The sequence below is a fragment of the Globicephala melas genome, chromosome 21, assembly GCF_963455315.2.
Source record: "Globicephala melas chromosome 21, mGloMel1.2, whole genome shotgun sequence".
NCBI lineage: Eukaryota > Metazoa > Chordata > Mammalia > Artiodactyla > Delphinidae > Globicephala > Globicephala melas.
Genome location: NC_083334.1, coordinates 8,810,465 through 8,831,031, shown reverse-complemented (window position 1 = coordinate 8,831,031; position 20,567 = coordinate 8,810,465). Strand labels below are relative to the sequence as shown.

General features: G+C 38.0%; 1 protein-coding gene across 2 annotated transcripts in view; it reads right to left on the bottom strand.

Moving 5' to 3' along the window:
• Positions 1-20,567, bottom strand: part of CSMD1 (CUB and Sushi multiple domains 1) — a 1,753,128-nt gene that overhangs the window by 803,245 nt on the left and 929,316 nt on the right. The gene's annotated exons all lie outside the window — the stretch shown is intronic.

The following is a 20,567-nucleotide window of genomic DNA, read 5'->3' as shown; positions in this document are numbered from 1 at the left end:
CGCAGTGTTAAATATATTCAATGAAAAAAAACAAAATTTAAAGAAAAGGCAATTAAGAGAATGATGCATGAATAAGTAGGGAATATCGATAAAAAATATAAAAAGAAACCAGTAGAAAATCTGGACCTGAAAAATATAATAGCTGACATGAAAAACTCTGGAAGAGTCCAACAACAGATTTGAGCAGGCAGAAGAAAAATCAGCAAACTTGATTATAGGGCAATTGAAACTATCAACTCTGAGTAGCCGAAAAAAATAAGGAACAAAGGAAAATGAGCAGAACCTAAGGGACATATGGGGCACCATTAAGGGTATCAACATATGCATTATGGAAGTCACAGAATAAGGAGAGAATGAAAGAAACAGAAAAAATGAACTAATGGACAAAACTTCCCAAATGTGGTGAAAAACATATCCATCCAAGAAGCTCAATGAATTCCAGGGAAGGTAAATTCAAAGGGATGTGCACTAAGACCCACTGTATTCATGGTGTAAAAAGACAGAGGATCAGCTTGTCTCAAACAAGGAATCTTCAATAACATTAACAGAAATCATGGAACCCAGAAGGCAGTAGGATGATAAAGTGCAAAAAGAAGAGAAAAAACAAAGCAAAACAAACAGCTACCAAAAATGAATTCTATATCTGGTAAAACTGACCTTCCAAAATGAAGGAGAAATTGAGACATTTGCAGATAAAAAAAAGCTGGGGAATTTCATTACTAAAGAGAAATGCTAAAGAAAGTCCTACACTTTGAAACCGAACGACTCCTGATATTAACATAAAGCAACATGAAAAAGTGAAGATCTCTGGTCACGATACCTACTATAGGTAAATTAAAAAGCTAGATTTATTGTAGCTTTATTTTGAAACTCCCCTTTTTTTGTTTTCCATATGATTTTAAAATGTAAATGCATAAAACATGAATTATAAATCAATGTCAATGGCACAAAAACATTAAGATTCAATTTGTAATCATAACCACGTAAAGGAGGGGGATGAAGCTGTAAAAGTGCAGAGTTAATATATTTTATTGAAGCTAATTTGGTATTAAACGAGGTTGGCATAATTTAGAATTTTAATGCAGTTACCACAGTAACCATTAAGAAAGGAACGAAAAATATATACAGGCAAGGAAATTAGGAGGGAATCAAAATGGTGCACTAGAAGAATATCTCACAGGAAAATAAAGCAGTAGTGGAGGAATCGAGGGACACAAAGTAGACAGATAGAAAACAAAGAGCGGAATGGCAGAAGTCCTGCAATATTAGTAACACTTTCCATGTAAGTGGACTTAATTCACCAAGTGAAAGAACATGGCAGAATGGGAAAAGTTTATCTAATGACATGCTGTTTTCAAGAGATTCACTTAAGACCTAAAGACAGCAATGGAATGACAGTAAACGTATGGAAAAACAATATATGCCATGCAATAGAAATCAGAAGACTTGCAGTGACTACACTAATAATAGACAAAAGAGATTATTAAGGTAAAAATTGTTGTAAGAAACAAGGGCATTATTTATTGATAAAAGGGTCAATTCATCATAAAATGAAACAATTCCAAACTTATACTAACCAAAAACAGAACACAAAATATATAAAGCAAACTTTGATAGAACTTAAAAGAGAAATACTTCTACAAAAATAGTTCTACTTCAATACTCTTTCAATAATAGACAAAACAGCTAGATGGATAATCACTCAGGAAATAGAGAACTTAAACAACGTTGTAATCTGACTAGGCCTAAAGGACACACTACCCAAAAACAGCAGAATAGACATTCTTCTCAAGTGCACATGGAACATTGAGCTTTTCCATATGTTAGACCTTGAAACAATTATCAACAAACTTTAAAAGATTGAAATCATGAAAGGTATCTCCTATAACCATAATGTAATAAAGTTAACAAATCAGTTAGCAGAAGGAAAACTGGAAGCTAAGCTACCTACTCTTAAATAGCCCAATGGGGCAAAGAAATTGTTAGGGAAATTAGAAAATATTTTGGCACAAACAAAATTAAAAATACAATCTCCCAAAACTTATGGGGTACAGCACAAGCAGTGCTCAGAAGGAAAGTTAAAACCATAAATTACTCCATTCAAATAAATACCTACGTGTACACCTAATGGAACTAGAAAGGGAAGAGAAAACTAATGATCAGGTCAGAGATAAATGTAATAGAATATAGAAAAACAATATAAAGAAACAACAAAATCATGAGCTAATTCTTTGAAAGGATCAACAAATTAAGCCTTTAGCTAGACTTAGGAAAAAAGACACAAATAATAAACATCAGAAAAGTGTGTATATTATCAACCTTACAGAAATTAAAAGGATTATAAGAATTCACTATGAAAACTTGTAGGTGAACATATTAAATAATCTAGAAGAAATAGACAAATCCCTAGAAACATACTAGAAATCACCAAAACTGACTAAAGAAGAAATAGAAAAATTTAACAGTCCTATAAAACAGATGGAATCAGTAACAAAAACATGGCAACAAAGAAAAGTCCAGGACCAGATGATGACATGGGTGAATACTACCAAACATTTTAAGGAGAGTTAACACCAATCATGCTCAAAAAACTTCCAAAATATAGAAGAGGGAATACTTTCTAACATTTTCTATGGGGTCAGCATTTTGTTAATGCAGGAAAATATACCACAAATTGAACCCAACAGCACGTTAAAAGGATTGTACACCAGAACCAAGTGAAGTTTATCCTAGGAAGACATGGGTTATTCATGATAAGAAAGCCAATGAATGTGACACACCACATTAACGAAGGAAAAAACAAAATAAAATTACATGATCATCTCAGTAGAGAAAAGGCATTTAACAAAATTCAACATTGTTTCATTATAAAAGCACCCAGAAAACTAGGAATAAAAGGGAATATGCTTAAATGAAAAACCCACAGCATGAAACTTAATAGTGAAAAATTGAAACCTTTCTCCCTAAAATCAGAAACAAGACAGTTTTGATGCTTACTTTTACCACTGCTATTTGACATTGTACTGGAGGTCCTATCCAGAGTAATTAAGCAAGAAAAAATAATAAAAGGCATCCAAATTATAAGTAAAGTAGTAAACTCTATTTTCAGATGAAATGATTCTATATATAGAAAGTCCCAAAGAATACACACACACACACAAACTACTAGATCTAATACACAGATTCAGCAAAGATGTAGGATGCAAGATCAACATACAAAATCATTTTGTTTTCTAGACACCAGTGATAAGCATCTAAAAAAGGAAGGTTAAAAACCAATTACATTTACAATAGCATCCAAAGGAATCAATATCTACAAATAAATGTAACCAAAGGGATATAAGACCTGGATACTGAAAGCCAGGAAGCACTGCTGAAGGAATGATGACTTAATTAAATGAACAGACATCCCACATTTATGGACTGGAAGACAATATTGTTAAGAAGGCAATCACCCTGAAGCAATCTGGTAGTTCATCCAACAGTGCAACGTGGAATTGCCATATGACCCGGCAATTCCACTCCTAGGTATTTAGTTAACTGGAGTGAAAATGTGTCCACACAGAAGTGTGTCCATGAATGTTCATAGCAGCATTATTCACAATAAGCCAAAAGGTAGATACAGCTCAGGTATCCTTCAAGATACATAAATGATGGCATAGGTACAAGGCCCCATTATTCAAGCATGAAAGAGGGGGATGAATTACAGGCCTGATACATGCTGCAACTTGGGTGAACCTTACAGACATTCTGCTAAGTTAAAGAAGCCAGATCCAAATGGTCACAAATTGTATGACTTCTTTCATTTGAAATATCCAGAATAGACAGAGATAGAAAGCAGATTTGTGACTGCCAAGGGATAGGGTGAGGGGAGGGGGGAGAATGGGAGGAATTATTATAGGGGTGAATGGAGTTTTCTTCTGGGTGATAAAAAAAAAAAAGACACTAGAGAGAGATGGTGATTGCACATTGTGAATGTACTAAATGTCTCTGAACCACACTCAAATGTTTAATTGTATATTATCTGATTATTATTGAATTATATGTTATTGAATTACACCTCAATAGGAGAAAACTGATTTTTAAGCAATAATCATTAAATAAATCAAAATGGAAAACTGTCGTGTATGCAGTGGAAAGAACAACAAAATGCAGCTCAAATCTAATCCAGTCCAACTCAATGAAAGCTGAATTCAGAGAGTAATTTATAGCCTTAAATGACTCAGTAATGGAAAAAAAAGGAAAACCCTTCTTTTAATACCCTATTAAGCAATTAGAGGAAAAAGCAATTTTTAAAATTAGGGAAAAATAATTACCAATGATAGAACTATGATTATTGCAAAGAATATAAAATAATAAAAAGAGAAACTCAAAATCTGTTTCTTTGAAAAAAATCAATATAAAATAATCATGGAACCCCACCAAATAGCATTTATAAAAATAAATTCCAAATCGATTCAAGACTTATGTAAAAACCTATCAATATTTTAAAATAAAAAAAACGATATGACTAATAGAGGCATTAGAAAAATGTTTTCTGCCTCGATTAAAAGATAAAAATTCTAACTACAGAAGAAAATACATCTTATTTGCATAAATACTTTATACATTAAACATATATATAAACATATATAATGCTATATAGATAAAGATGCTCACATGTAATGATTATATGAAATGTTTTTATACAAGAACACCTTTGTGCAGAGAAGAGGCCATGAACACAAGGAGAAATAGGCATATCAGCAGAGTTTCAGGGATCCATGGGGAAGAAGATGGCTTGGTTCTGAGTGCAGTTTTCCAGCTTCAGGCATCTCCTAATATAAGTAACTGGAGTTGCTAAATTAGGCCACAGCTCAAGTGTACAAATGCTGATCTTTCGGGTCTGTGTAAGTGTCGCATGTCACAGCCCAGCAGGTACCTCATCTGAAAGCTGGGGACCAGGCTCATCCTGGGAAGTGATGGTCAAGGGCAGGAAAGGTCACCAGGGCCTAAAGGGATTCTTCCCATCACACCTGGCACCATGTGATGGCCAAGGCTTTTCCAACCCCCCCACCCCCGGACCTTCAGAAACGAATATCCATGACATGTGTTCTTTTCTTCTCTATTTCCATGAACTGAATTTTCTAGATGGTTCCCACAGTGAGGTACTGTTCAGGCCCCAAGGCTTTGCCTGTTGACCACCATCTAGGGAAACACCACACAAGGAAACTTGCACGGTTTGGGTCCCGCCTTAAGGCAGAAGGGGCCAAGGCACCTGTTCCTTCCTTCTCACTGCCAACCTCAGCATCATATGCCCTGGGTGGTCCCTCAGGGAACTGGGTGGATCCACGCCACTTTCCTACTGTTAGCGTGCATCATCTGAACCTCTCCTCCTGGAAGCTTTGTGGGCTCTTGGGAAGAGTGGGGAACTGTTAGTATCCCCTTACCTGTGACCACCTGGTGGGAACACCTTAATGAGCCTCTAGCTGCCACAAAAAGCCCTCAAAGATACCACTAACAAGATCAATTAACACAGATGGAGGCAAGCAGTATAAATACTGAGAACAATTCAGTGTCTCCACAGTGAAGCAAAATTACAGAGAATATCATAAATTAAAACAAAAAGAACATTTACAACCAGGAACAAGAAACACATCCTAATAGTGAGCCAAACATGTAACTAAATATTTATGGGGGAGCACGTGCAAACACACAAAAATGGGATAATGCAACTTAAAGATCTCTCTCTGTAATATATATATACACATAAACATATATAAATTTAGTAGATTGGCAAAAAGTTTTGTGAAACAATCTGACAGTAACTAATAAAAGTGAAACAAACCCACATGGTGAGGTGAGGCAATCCTGGTAGTGGGGTTCTCTCTCCCATGGGGAATGTACACTTATTACAATATTAGTTAAAATGACAAAAAATGGAAACAAAGGGAATTCACTTACACAGAATGGTTGAAAAAATTGTATCTGATATGAAGCCAAAATGAAGAGTTAGAATCACACATTTTGCATCTGTGTGGTAAGAACACTTAACGCGAGATTTATCCTTTTAACAATTTTTAAGTGTGCGGGACAGTGTTATTAACTGTAGGTAAAGTGTTGTACAGCAGCTCTCTAGAGAGTATGCATCTTGCATAAATGAGCCATACCAGTGGAGAGTTACGCTTTTTGAGAGGACAGAGTGACATTTGCCGATTTGGAACACGGTGATAACATAACTCAAGACCAGATCCTGGATTCATACCCTGTGACTCTGAGCAAGTTTCTCTCCATTTCTCTCTCTCTCTCTTTTTTTTTTTTTTTGCAAAAATCAACAGAATCGTATTGCCTGGCTTGTAGAATTGTGGGTAGGATTTGATAATATAAGCAAATCACCACAAAGTGTGCCTGGGAAGGGCAAACATCAAATACATTTATAGTTTTATTTTTGTTGTGAAAAATACAACTCTCATTCTGAGGCTGTTTAGTTTCAGATGAATGAAAAAACCCAAAACCCCAAAATGCACTGAACACACATTAACACAAGATTTTGTTCTTTGCTTTCAAACCTCATGTCAAGCCAGGCAGGAGGAATATTTCAGCACCACACATCTCAATGTTGCCAACCAGGAGATGTGAATTTTAATACTCTCTCCTATTGTTAAACATTGTATAAGAAGTATTTAAATAAAGCCTTTTCCAGAGTGATGGAGATCGCTTAATATTTGAAATTCATTAAGTATTCCATTGAAGGCACAATGAAGGAGACTTCGCTGAACCGAACCAATCAGTCTGAATGAAGCCTTCACACTAGAACCTTGAGCTTGTTAAAACATCCTCTACCTTAATCTGCTGAAATAAAAGCTATAGATTCCCCATCTCATGAGTTCACAGACTTTCTTAAGTTGACGCTTAGGTTCCATTTGAGACACACACACACAAAAAAAGGAAATAAACTTGACTCTTGTCCTACATGTTATTTTCTCTACTTACGTTAACAGACTGTCAGCCAACATCAACCAAATCGATAGAGGATTTGGGGCTTGAACAAAGTGTTTTGACATTACACATGACAATTATGCCACTTCTATTACTCTATTCTGTTCCATAAAAATATCAATAAATACTGTGCAGTCACTCTTCCTGATGATACCAATACAGTGATACACAGGGAGAGAAAATGGGATGGTGGGCATGCCTGAGTAGGGATATCAAAACTCTTTAAGGACTACCAAAGACTAAGAAAACATAGTATCAAAATATGTTCAAACCCACCAAATTGCATATATTACATATGTGAAGTTTTTGTATATAAATTGCATCTCAATCAAGTTACTTTAATCAGAAAATATTAATATATGGAGACCCAGCTAATTAATGACACTTAGAAATAGTGTCCCTGGTTGATTGACTAGAGAAGGTTTTAATATTGTTTAAATGTCCATACTACCCAAAGCAATCTACAAATTCAGTGCAATCCCTATCAAAATTCCAATGGCATTTTTCACAGAAATAGAATAACCCTAACATCTGTATGGAACCACAAGAGATCTCAAATAGCCAAAGTAAGATTGAGAAAGAACAAACTTGGAAGCATCACATGCCTTGATTTCAAAGTATATTACAAAGCTATAGTAATCAAAACAGTATGGTATTGACATAAAAACAGGCACATAGATCAACGGACCAGAATACAGAGCCCAGAAATAAACCCATGCATATACAGTCAATTAATTTACAAGAAAGGAGCCAAAAATACACAATGGGAAAAAGTATCTTCAATAAACGCTGTTAGGAAAACCAGACCAGTATCTCACGTCATGAACAAAAGTTAACTCAGAATAGATTAAAGGCTTGAATGTAAGACCTGACACCATAAAACTCTTAGAAGAAAACATAGGTGGTAATAAGCTCCTTGACATTGGTCTTGGTGATGATTTTTTGGATTGGACACCAAGAGCTAAGTTAACAAAAGCAGAAATAGACAAGTGGGACTACATCAAGCTAAAAAACTTCACAGCAAAGTAAACCATCAAGAAAGTGAAAGGCAATCTACAGAATGGGGGAAAAGCGCTGCAAATCATTTATCTGATAAGGGGCTAATATCCAAAATACATAAAGAACTCCTACAACTCATTAGCAAGAAAAGAATCTAACTGAAAAATGAGCAAAGAATCTGAACAGACGTTTTTCCAGAAAAGACACACAGATGGCCAGTAGAGCCATGAAAAGATCTTCAACATCACTAATCATCAGGGAAATGCAAACCAAAACCACAATGAGAGATCACTTCAAATCTATCGGAATGGGTTTTATGGAAAGAAAAAACAAACAAGAAACAAGTATTGGTAAGGATGTGGAGAACAGGGAACCCCTGTGCACTGTTGTGGGGAGTGTAAGTTTGTGCAACATAGAGATTCCTCCAGAAAAGCACAAATAGAACTAGCATATCACCCAGCAGTCCCACCTCTGGGTATCCAAAGAAAATGAAAACACTAATGTGAAAGGACAGAGCCACCCCCAAAGTTCACTGCAACTTTATTTACAATAGCCAAGATATGGGAACAACCTAAGTGTCCATCACTGGTTGAATGGATAAAAAAAGATGTGGTACACACACACACACACACACGAATATTATTCAGCCATAAAAAATATAAAATTTTGTAACTTGTGACAACATGGATGGACCTTGAGGGCATCATGCTAAGTGAGATAAGTCAACAGAGAAAGACAAATACCACATGATCTCACTTATACATGGAATCTAAAATAGAAAAAAACCAAAACCAACCAAACAAAAAACAAAGCTCACAGATACAGAGGACACATTGCTGGTTTCCAGGGGCAGAGGGTTGGTGGGGAGGGGTAGGTGAAATGCGTGAAGGGGATAAAAAGGTACAAACTTCCAGTTATTAAAAAGAGGAATGTAAGGTGCAACATGGTGACTGCAGTTAATAATATTGTTTTGCATATCTGAAAGTTGCTAAGAGATTAAATCTTAAAAGTTCTCATCACACAAGCCCTGGACTGAAGAACTTTGCACAAATTTGTGGGTATCAGCTATAGTTAAATGTATGTAGCACACACAGCGTCCCAGGCACTGTTCTAAGCAGTTTATATATACTAATTCATTCAGTTCTAAACATACAAAACCATGAAGTCAAGCTATTATTGCCCCCATTTAAAGACGTGGAAACAGTCTCAGAGAGGCTGGTCACTTGTTTTCGTCCCGGCTGGAAGTGATGGAGGTAGAATCTGGTCCTCAGAAGTCTACCTCGAGAGCCTGTACTTTCAACTACCACGTAGCACTGATTTATCTTTTGTTTGTTTGTTTGTTTTGCAGTACGCAGGCCTCTCACTGTTGTGGCCTCTCCCGCTGCGGAGCACAGGCTCCGGACACGCAGGCTCAGTGGCTATGGCTCACGGGCCCAGCCGCTCCGCGGCATGTGGGATCTTCCCGAAGCAGGGCCCAAACCCGTGTCCCCTGCATCAGCAGGCGGACTCTCAACCACTGCGCCACCAGGGAAGCCCTGATTTAACCTTTTGATGGCCTGACTTTCATCATCCTCACAAACTTTTCACACATGCCTAAAGAGAGTATATGAAAAGAAGATACATTGAAACTTACTAAAAACGATGGCTACTTTTCATTTGAGTATGTAAATGTATTGAACACTATGTCATGTACTTTGCATAAATATTTAATTCCAGTGACAAAACTAAGAGGTTATTAATATTTTCATTTTCAGGTAGGGCCACCGAGAATGACGCTACTTGGAATTACAGTGCAATGTGGCACAACCTATATTTGAAATTAGTTCAATGCAACTCCAAGCTTAAGATTTTAACCTTTATAAGAATAGGCTTGGAGGTCACTCCAGCCTTTTTGGAAGGAAGGGAGAATGGTGGTGGTTTCATAGGAATCGGTGCTCCTCAAATTATTATTTCCGCATTGCTAGTAGCATTAAAACTCCCTCTAATATCTAAAAAGAGCTGCGCCTTTTCTCTACGAAGGGGAAACCAGGAGACTGCTTCTGTTTTCGGGGGTCTGGGATAGGAATGAAAGCCAATGCGAGCAACACGTGCATGGGTGGAAAGGAGAATAGTGGGCCCATCTTGGGTGGAAGAGATTACAATGGGGACAAAGTCACTGGTGGGGAACCCCCGTGTGCCTTTGGGAACTCTCTCCTCATATTCCTTATTCCAAACTTCCCGCCACTCCTTTGTCCGCTGTCTATGCCCCTCCACCACCAACCCGTTACATCCCTGCTCTGTTTGTGACAGAGAACAGACCCGACTCCACGTTGGATCTATTCCTTTAGCTCTGACCTCTGTGATCTGTCTCCTGTGCTTAGTCATGCTGGCTCTGCACTTTATAAAGGAACATAGTTACCTATAGCCTGAAATATGCATAATAGCCCTTTCTCAAGGCTTTGCTTCCCAGGCTTGATCTTTAAAGGCAAGATCATTCATTAAAGGCAATTTCTATTCATATAGAGCTACAAAGTTGCAGAACAGAAAATAACATGTATCTTGTTACAGGTTTACAGGAACATTTTGACCAGACCTACACAGACAGCAGCGGGAGCAAAGGATTATCACACCCCCTCCAGGGTCCGGCCAGCACCAAGGAGTCTGCAGCAACCAGCCTCGCCATCTACCTTTCTAATACAGAAGAAGCCTGAAGTCTCACCCTGGTCAGATAGTTCTTTGGGACACTAGTCCGCCCGCCCGCCCGCCGTCTTCTCGGTCTGCTGGCTTTCTGATAAAGTCGCTGTTTCTTGCCCCAACACCGTGTCTCTGGATTTACTGGCCTGTCATTTGGCGGGCAGTACGAGCTCGGACTCAGTAACACACTGAGGAGCTAGAACCTCTTCCACAGGGAGGAGATAGAAAAACGGGGCCAAACAAAGACTGGATGTGTGTCTCACATTCACAGTGGGGACAAAGATACCTTTTTCCCCCGAGACACATCGTTTTTGTCACTCCTTTCATCCCATATGTATGAGTGTCTCCCACATACCAGGCACTGAGGCCGGTGATAGACACACAAAGATATATCACAATTTCAGGGTTGGAGATCAAAACATGTGGACCTTAGGGGTTCTGGGGTTCCAGACAACAAACTAACTTGCCTTTCAGACTCTCGGCAAGCATTTCAGAAAGATTATTTTCTTTTATTCAAATGCTCATGAATCTGAATCGCCGGGTATACACCTGAGAGACCCAGTGAAGAATATGTGTTGAATCTGAATATGTATTTTCCACCCCAAAAAGAACAGCACTATGAGGTTTATGAAGCACAGGGGGAGCTGATGGGGGAGTGGTGGGTTCTACAGCCCTGGCAGGCACACGGGCGGACTCAGGGCGATTGCCAGATGATAATAACTTCTTCCATTTGGCCAGAGGAATACTTCTTAAGGGAGCAAAGTGTCACTCTGTACAGTGTAAAATCTCGAAATAGTTTTGTTTGCTTGTCTTTCTTTTTGCTTCCTTAAACACCTGAGATGAAAACCGTGGAAGACAAAACCGTTTCTGATAGGATGCCATCCTCCAAAGATTGAAAGTATCACATCAATATTGCAACACAAGTGGTGTCAGAAAATGGAGCAGAGTTTGTGCCTGTATACAAGACTTGACACAGTATCGAAATTTTTAGTTACTGTGTTTCTGGAAGGGAAAGGGCAACATGGCAATAACTCTACAAGCAAATTAATGAGCATTCTGTCCCTCTGACAAGCAACTACAATCATTACACGGGAGGAAAGAAACAACCCAACTCAGAAATGCACCTGCAGACTTCCGTTTTTATATTAAGAGATTCTATATTACAGTGTTGGTTGTTGATGAGGAGGTAGCAAAAGCGTTTTTGCTTTTGAAAACTCTTGTCTATTCTTTAAGCTTGCTTCTTGAGCATTAACTTTTTAGTTGTTTCAACTTCCAGAAAACCAGAAAGGAGGCAGAAAAAGAAGCAAAAACCTGGGAAGGAGGTTTAGATTTTTGACGTATCTATTTTGTTTCTGAATTGAATTATCATTAAAATTGTTCCTATTTATCATTAACATTTGTAGAAATGTGTTCTCTGGTTGTAGATTTATTATTCATTTACTTATCAATTCATTTTTTTACCTACTCATTCTTTACCCATTGGCACCCCTGGCTTTGGAATAATTTAAAGGGGGCTTACAAAACACTGTAAAACAAGAATTAGAATAGAGAAAGAAAAAGATGGAGGAAATGGATCAGGACATGCATGAGGGTCAGAAATGAGGCTTTTACACGAGCAAAGATTCTGTATGGTGGATTTAGTGGGTTTCACAAAGCACTCTTATGCCCCACTGCAAGGAGAAAACATGGTTATGATGTTATCTGTGATGCACACCAGGAGGATCAGCAGAGGGAATTTTATAACAGGTAAAGGGTAATTAGATAATGATCACAAAGGCAACAGATATCCACTGAACTTAACAATTCCAATACCCTATCAGTCATTCAGCAGTATCGCTAGAGCTGTGATCTTGGTGTAGGACCCATAAACTCCCTGTGACCCATCATTCTCCACTGTGTCTCTTGCCTTCTTCAATTTGGGGTTGTTTCATCCATGTTTCCCAATCCCTACCTCCTTAGCTCACCTTGTGCTTCTCAAACTCAGCCCTTAATAATATTTTGTCATATACGTCTACTTGTTATGACCTATTGCCCCTTCAAAATTCAAAACTTTAATGTGAAAGTAAGAAAAGATTTACAGTGAATAAAAGATTCACAGTGAATCTTTTAAAAAACTGCTGAAAAGGACATTTCCAATAGTTTTTGTGTCTCTTAATTTGAAAATAATTTTACCTGATGCCCCTGATTACTGAATATTATTTACCACTTATTTAACTTGTTGGGGGGTGGCATGTCTTTACCTATTAGACCACAGTGCTAGTTCCGCAGGTATGTTCCCTTATGCTGTACGCCTGAAGGGAGAACGTTTTGAATCTACAATGGAAACACGTTCACATTTGGGGACATGTTCGGTTTTGTCATGGGAAGAAGTGCAGGAACCTGGTAATATTTTCTGGTTTCTTTACAGACCAAGTGATGCTAAGACAGACTTCCTGTGTTATGATTTATACAGTGTCCACTCTGCCTTTCTTCCTGTCATCATTTGTCCGATGTCTGGGTGTGTCGTGAAGCCCAGTAGTAGCATTTGATCATATTGCACTGGCACAACTGTGAAATAAAACAGGCTCTGTTAATGATAATGGGTTTTTAAAGATATTTAATCCCTTGCAAGGGGCCTTCTGGGCACCTCAGTAAACACATCTATCTCATGGTGATCATCTCATTAAGCAGATGGGCTGGGCTGAGTGGGAAATATACAGGTTGCTCAAAATAGAAATGAAGGAACCACCTTCCTATGACTTACACCTATTTTTTTTTTTTACAGTGTATCTATCACATGTTGCCTTTATTTACGAATTTTCATTTCAGTCATGGAATGTAATAACCAAAAGAAATATTTTTTTCTCTCCTCAGAATCAGGGAACATCAATATACTAAGTGTCATCTAATAAGGGATTTTGCAAATGATATTCTCCAAATCCTTAAAATGTATTAGAGTTTCAAAATATAATGTATACTTTCCCCAATCATTCTATAGCCTAAAACTACTGTGTGTCTAAAATGCCCCAAGCACAAGGTTAGGCATTCACTGTATATAGTAAGGAATAAATTTTCAACATCTGGGGCAGTTTTTAATTGTCTTTAGAGACTTTCATTCCATAAACTACCAAGAAAATTTACAGATGAAGGTTAAGGCATACCATTTAGAAAATTATTTGTAGACTTGAAGGATTTTATTATTGACAAAGCAAAAAAATTGATGGTAAATATTTTCTTAAATATTAATTTAAATATTAATATATTGAAGTATTAAATCAAGAGGCTATGATAAAAGCTCATAGAGAAATCATTTAACTGTTACTGTATTCCATTCATAAAGAGATTTAAAAGAGTGGCTCACACAATTGTGGCGCTGACATGGTTGAAATATGCAGGGCAGACATATTTCAGCCATGGAAAATGGATAACCAACAAGGACCTACTGTATAGCACAGGGAACTCTGCTCAATGTTATGTGGCAGCCTGGATGGGAGGGGAGTTTGGGGGAGAACGGAAACATGTATATGTATAGCTGAGTAGCTTTGCTGTGCACCTGAAACTATCACAACATTGTTAATCGGCTATACTCCAATATAAAATAAAAAGTTACAAAAACAAAAGAATTTCTTCTTCTTTAGGAAACCTCAGCCTTTGGAATGGAGACCTTCAACTGATTGGAGAAGGCCCACCCACATTATCCAGGGTCATCGCCTTTACTTAGAGTCAACTGACTGTAGTTTTTAATCAAGCCTACAAAATACCTTCACAGCAATATCTAGATAAATGATTGATGAAATACCTGAGTGCTAGAGTTAACATATATAAACTTATCTGGCTAACATATAAAACTAATTATCACACACAGTGTAGAATTAACCAATGTAGGCAGATACTATATGAGGGGTTAAGTATCACATCAATAGATTTGAAGCCATAGATGCTGATGTCAGCAAACATCCAGTTGAATATTTCTGCTTCCAGTTCTTAACAATTCTGTTTTTAGTGACAGTAGAACATGCATGGTGATAGGGGGAGGGGCCTGTGCCTGTTTATCCAATGAGCACTGATTATTCATATAGGATTAGGGTTACTTTGTAATCACAACACTGTAATAAAACGAGAGCCATTTATACCAAACGTCTGTCTGAAGCATCTTAAACTCCTCTCTCCTGCCTCAGACCCTCACAGGTGATAAAGGGGTAACACCACCCTTTAGGGTGGTTTGGACAATTCAAATCCTTTCCAAAATATATTAAATTATTTTGAAAAATGTAAATTGTACTATAATTCTCACTTCACACATGAGAATTCAGAATTCAAGCAAAACTGAACAGAAATCTAAAAGCTACAAAAACTCCATGAATGCGTGGATTGCACACTATGTCTCTTCTCACCCACAGGAGAAAATTCCCCATCTTTGTTAATATAACACATCATTCTCTCTGCTTCTCAGCGTAATACTCATCCTCTCAATTAAATCAAAATACTTCTCCAGGTAAATCACTGGAGAAAAATGTTCCCAAGTTATTTAGTCTCCTCAGCATTACAGATTCAGAATATTTCCCCAAACACCAAAATTTCCCAGATATTCATCTTTGACATGATGAAAAATGCCATTTAAAAAGTCTAGCCACAGATTCTTTATTGTAAAGACTCTGGTTTTGCTCTGTAAGAACACTAATCGGTCTACTTTTACCAAAGCATTTTACCAATAAAAATGCTGTGAGATTAATTCACTCTGGCACCATTTCTAATATAAAATCTATTTGTGGTAGTCTCTAAACAGATCAATAATAATAATAATAATTGAAAAAAAGCAAATGTCAGAAAGAAAAGGTAGTGGTGATATTTGTGTGGATACTTCCTACGTAATGTGTCAAGATTTGGCCCCTGGTCTTTCACGGAGGTGTCAATATCAGTGATGATGAATTGGGTTTTTAGTATTTGCTCCTGGAAACAATGTTAAATAAACAAAAGCACCATTATGAGAAGCAGAAATCTTCCTCTTCTGTCTTAAAACAGTGACTTCTTTAGTCATCACTGAACACATGGACTGTGTATTTATTTACTAAAATAATTTCTTTTTTCCTTCTCTGAGACACTTCCAAAGGAAGAGTGGTGCTACTCGGTGCTCATCTCCATAAGGATTCATGTGGTTTTGTTATCTTCATGTTGTGTTCTTGGCGATCCTGGGCAGGTGAGAGGACACTTGAGCTTCCCTTCCCAGAGCTCCCTGGAGTCAGGACCGCCCCTGTGTCCCACCCCTGCCACTGCATCCGGTCCACACACCTGCTCTATTACGTTGGTTGAATGAACACCCAACCTAAATTGGGTTATTTTGCTTCTGTGACGGTTTTCTTCCGTTCAGAGACAGACCTCTCCCTCCAGCTCTGGTCACTGCTAGATCCTTCTGTTGTGAAATCACCACCCACTTTGGACTCAGAAGACTTTTGTTGCAGTATCCACTTTTCAGGGTGGTGACTCCACGTTGGGTCTGAAGTAGCCCAGGGTGTTGGTGACACACACAGTGTCATCCGACAGGCGTGGATTCCAGTTGAAGCTGCATCACCTCTTTGCTGTGTCACGTGGGGTGAGAATATCCATGTCCCTCATGTTCCCTTCCTCTTGTAATACCAAGGGTCCTAATCACACCAGCATCAGTAATAATAGGCTGACCACATAGAGAGATGTGTAGGGATCCTGATTTCACACCGTGAGAGCAAACAGATCGTGACATGGAGACACAGGAATATATCCTCACGCAAGTGAAAGTGAACGGAAATGAATGCAGATGTAAAGGGGTTGGCCTAGAGGAACATGGCAGTGACAGGTGGGGATCAGAGTGGATGGTGGGGATGGTGGTAGGTGGAGTCACGCAAATTCTCTCCTGATCAGAATACAGCCCTTGGGCACTCCAAGTGGCCTGTATCTGCATTACAATAATCCACAATTATTTAAATATCAAGGGCAATCAGTTTTCTTTTACATTTTACCTGCTGCAATAAAAGAGAAACAATTTCCCTTACTTCGTATGTATTACGCTACACGGTCTCTGAAGTCAGCGTTTGTTTTTATCTTTATTTTTTTCCCTAAATATTTTGCTCAGTATTTTGAACACTGTAGTTTTAATCATTATTTAATAAATGAAAGAATGAACACATTAATGAATGGCAAAGCTGCCATATCAGGGGCTCTCATGCAGCTAAGCCAGTTAAATGTGTTTGGAGAAACTGGGGTATTTATTTAGTAATACGTTCATGTCCTGTACCGCATGGTTCTCAATTAGCTTGAAAATAGCTCACAAGTCCCATTGCCCAATTTAAGACAAATAGCTCTTAATTAAAATTGTGCATTGGAAATATCTGGGGTTTAAATTTTAAAATGTAGAATGTTTTCTACTTCAACATATAAAATCCACAATAGTTTAATTTAAACACATTAAAATATGCTGAGTAAACAAAAAATGAGGTTTAAATTTAATAAAACATGGTGAATGGTTTCACTTAAAAATTAAAGCTATATGTGTGTGTAGCTTAACATATATGTTTCTATATATAATTTTGATGTCAAAACAAGTGATATGCATGTAACAATAGTTTATTGTATATATAGCAACCTAAATTAGACTAAAACAGTATTTTTAGTCAATACTGCATAAAACTTGTTTTTAAACAAAATTAAATAGAATCTTAAAATTTTAGTTTAAGAATTGAAGTTCTATGTGTTAATTTATTCCTGGAAGAATTTCTAACTCACTCTAGCCTTCATTTTCTCCCTCTTAAAAGATGTTTGCTGAACTTCAAAGGTGTTTAGTCAAACAGAATGACTTGAGCATTACTAGAATACACAAAGACACTTCACGCTTTGCATAAATTATTGTCATTAATGGCACTGCATGAGGTTGCTTGCTTGAATAATGTTTTTGTCAATAGCAAAAAACTTGCTTTCAGAAGAGAAGTTGTGCTGAAAGCTCACAGAAGAGGGTGACAACTCGTTTTCATCTTAACAAATAAACATTAAAGTTGTTTTTATATTAAAGTTGTTTTTTTAAAGACCATGTAAATCAGAGTAACTTCCTAAATTATACTTTTTGCTAATATTCCCTTTGAGATTTAGAGCTTAGGTACTAACATTCTTCAAGCAAACTGGTGACTTCAGGAGAAATCCCATAGGCACTATACAGTGGGTCTTCCCGGGACTTATGTGAGTATTTGCACAAGCTAATTCACATGCATTGGCTTTAATTCTGATATATTATCCAGAGCAGGTCCCCTGTTCTGACTTAGGCCTCGTTAGCCAGTGGAAAGGGAAGCAAATGCTTTGCCCGTGGTGCTCCAGCTGGGAAAGACAGAAACGGGCACCACCAGGACATAGATGCACTGGAGAAGTCCTCCGGGTTCATTTCCTTACCCATTCAAATCCCAAATGTGACCCTGGAGTTAGCTGCAAGAAAAACACTCTTTACGTTTATTATGTTTAGGATTTCCCTGTATGTTCATCTTAAAACTGACCATAGTTATTAAAGACAGGACATTTTTAGAAATCCGTTTCGAGGTACTTGCAAAACATCCTGGGTCTTTCACAAAACACTAATGTACTCAAACATTTTTTTGTTGAGAATCCCTTAAGCTCACAAATTGAGTCACATGTGGTTCTTTACTAGTAGGGTTTCTACCTTTAAAACAAGTGTGATTATGCCTCATCCATGCCTTGAATCAGTGAAGTAAAATCCTGTTTTACATACAGTCCTCTTCGCTATGTTTGTTCTCAACATGTATCCATGTGACGTCATTGCAGACAATCTATGCCTTCTTTTTTTTTAATATTTATTAAATTGAGATGCTAATTTCTACTTACATACTGTATGATTCCAACTATGTAATGTTCTGGAAAAGACAAAACTACGGAGGCAGTAAAAAGATCAGTGGTTGCCAGGGGTTGGGGGGAGGAATGAATGGGCAGAGCACAGAGGATTTTTCGGGCAGTGAAACTACTCTGTATGACACTATAATGGTGGATACCTGTCATTACACATTTGTCCAAACCCACAAAATGTACAACACCAAGAGTGAACCCTGATGTAGACTGCGTACCCCTATTAGGTAACAATGACGTGTCAATGGAGGTTCACTGATTATAACGAATGTACCCCTATGATGAGGGATGTTGATAGCGGGGAGGCTGAATGTACAGAGGCAGGTGGCACATGGGGAAATCTCTGTATCTTCCTCTCAATTTTGATACCAGCCTAAAACCACTCTAGAAGATTGTCTTTAAAAAAATTGCACTTTTGCTGAGTCACAGAGCCTGAAGGTCATGGAGCAGAAAGCTTTCAATTTCAGGCCTTACGATTAATTACCATTTTTCTAAGAAATAAGTGCTTTTAAGATCTTTTAAGAAGGCATAATTTAGGGAAGAATAAAATGCTAACATGAAGAATGAATTCAATTTTAGACAGAAGCAGGAGATACTAATTAGAGAATTATTCTAGAATAAAAACAATGGAGGTCTAAGTGAGTAATGGGTAGGGGCTAGAAACGTGGCCCTTCTTGAAGACGCTCTTACGCACCTTCCATATATGATCTCAGTTACTAGGATGGCGAAGGAGAAAAGGCCTAAGACACGGCAGTGTGAAATCTGCCAGGCTGTCCGCCCATTGGCTAAATGATTTCCCTTCCGTAGTTAATCAGTATCGTACAGATACAAACAAATACAGGGAAGCGTAAGTGATGAGTGAAGAAGCGAGAAAGCAAGAAAATCTTCCTCTGTCACATTTATAAACATCCAGGTATTGCAACTTTTATACAATTTTGATTTTTTTCATTTCTTCTACTGGTATGCCAGGAGGAATAGAAGACCTAGTTCTAGGGGATAAATAATGGGTTTGGATATTTTTAGGCTTACTTTATCGCTGGTTTCTCTTCTATAAACACTGGCTTGTAGTATTTGGCATGTATGACTCATATTCATTATTTTTTCAATTAGCCTGCAAGGTCCTTGAGGGCAAAGACCACGTGTTGTGTTCCTTGGTATCTACTACCTCAGCTTGCGTGATGTCTGGCAGGCTACAGACATTCACTCGCGCGCGCGCGCACACACACACACACACACAATTGGATTGGTAAGTCTGTCAGTGGATCTCAAGATATTACTTATCTTATACCTGAATCAAGTCTATACAGATAATAATTTAAGCTGTATCATGTCACATGCAACATATTTGACGTATCATCTGTTTTCAATTTGAGTTAAATGCCAGTGAACTGAATTAAGAGGTCGGCGGTACAATAGAAAATGATCCAGAGATAATTTAGGTTCTCCATCCAATTCTAAAGCGGTGAGGATCCGTCTCACACTCTAGTCACCTAGTGAATTGATGAAATATTCTCAAAGGCAGTTTGGGACTGGGTAATCCAGGTATCAGAGCCAGACATGAGAAAGTCATTACACAAAGGAACAAAGGCTACAATTCTTATAAAAGAATAGAAAATAGCTTTGTCTATTTCCATCTTCTTATTCTTTAAAACTTTTACGTTTCCCTTTCCAGCTTCTAGCTTGAGTGTCTGCATTGCTTTGGGCTTTTCCACTCCAGATATTTTTCTCTTCTGACCTCATGCTTTCTGCTTTGCCCCCCTGCACTCCTCTTCTCTTTGTCCCTCTCCTTACATGAGTGGAGATGGCTGTACAGCGCTTCTTTGTGCCCCTGAACTTGGAGATACGGCGTTACTGCCTCGCAGCCCCCAAGGTGGGCTCCTACTCAACCTGCCATTGCCTGATGGTTTGAGTCCCTCATCCCGACTCCTCGTCTGCTCAAAGGAAGGGACAGAAGGAAAGCTGTCAAGATAGATGTGCTGCTGACCTGGATGGAGGATTAAAAAGGAAACAAACGAAGCACATATGAGCTCAGCAAACGTTACCAGCTCAGTCTCTGTGTTTAG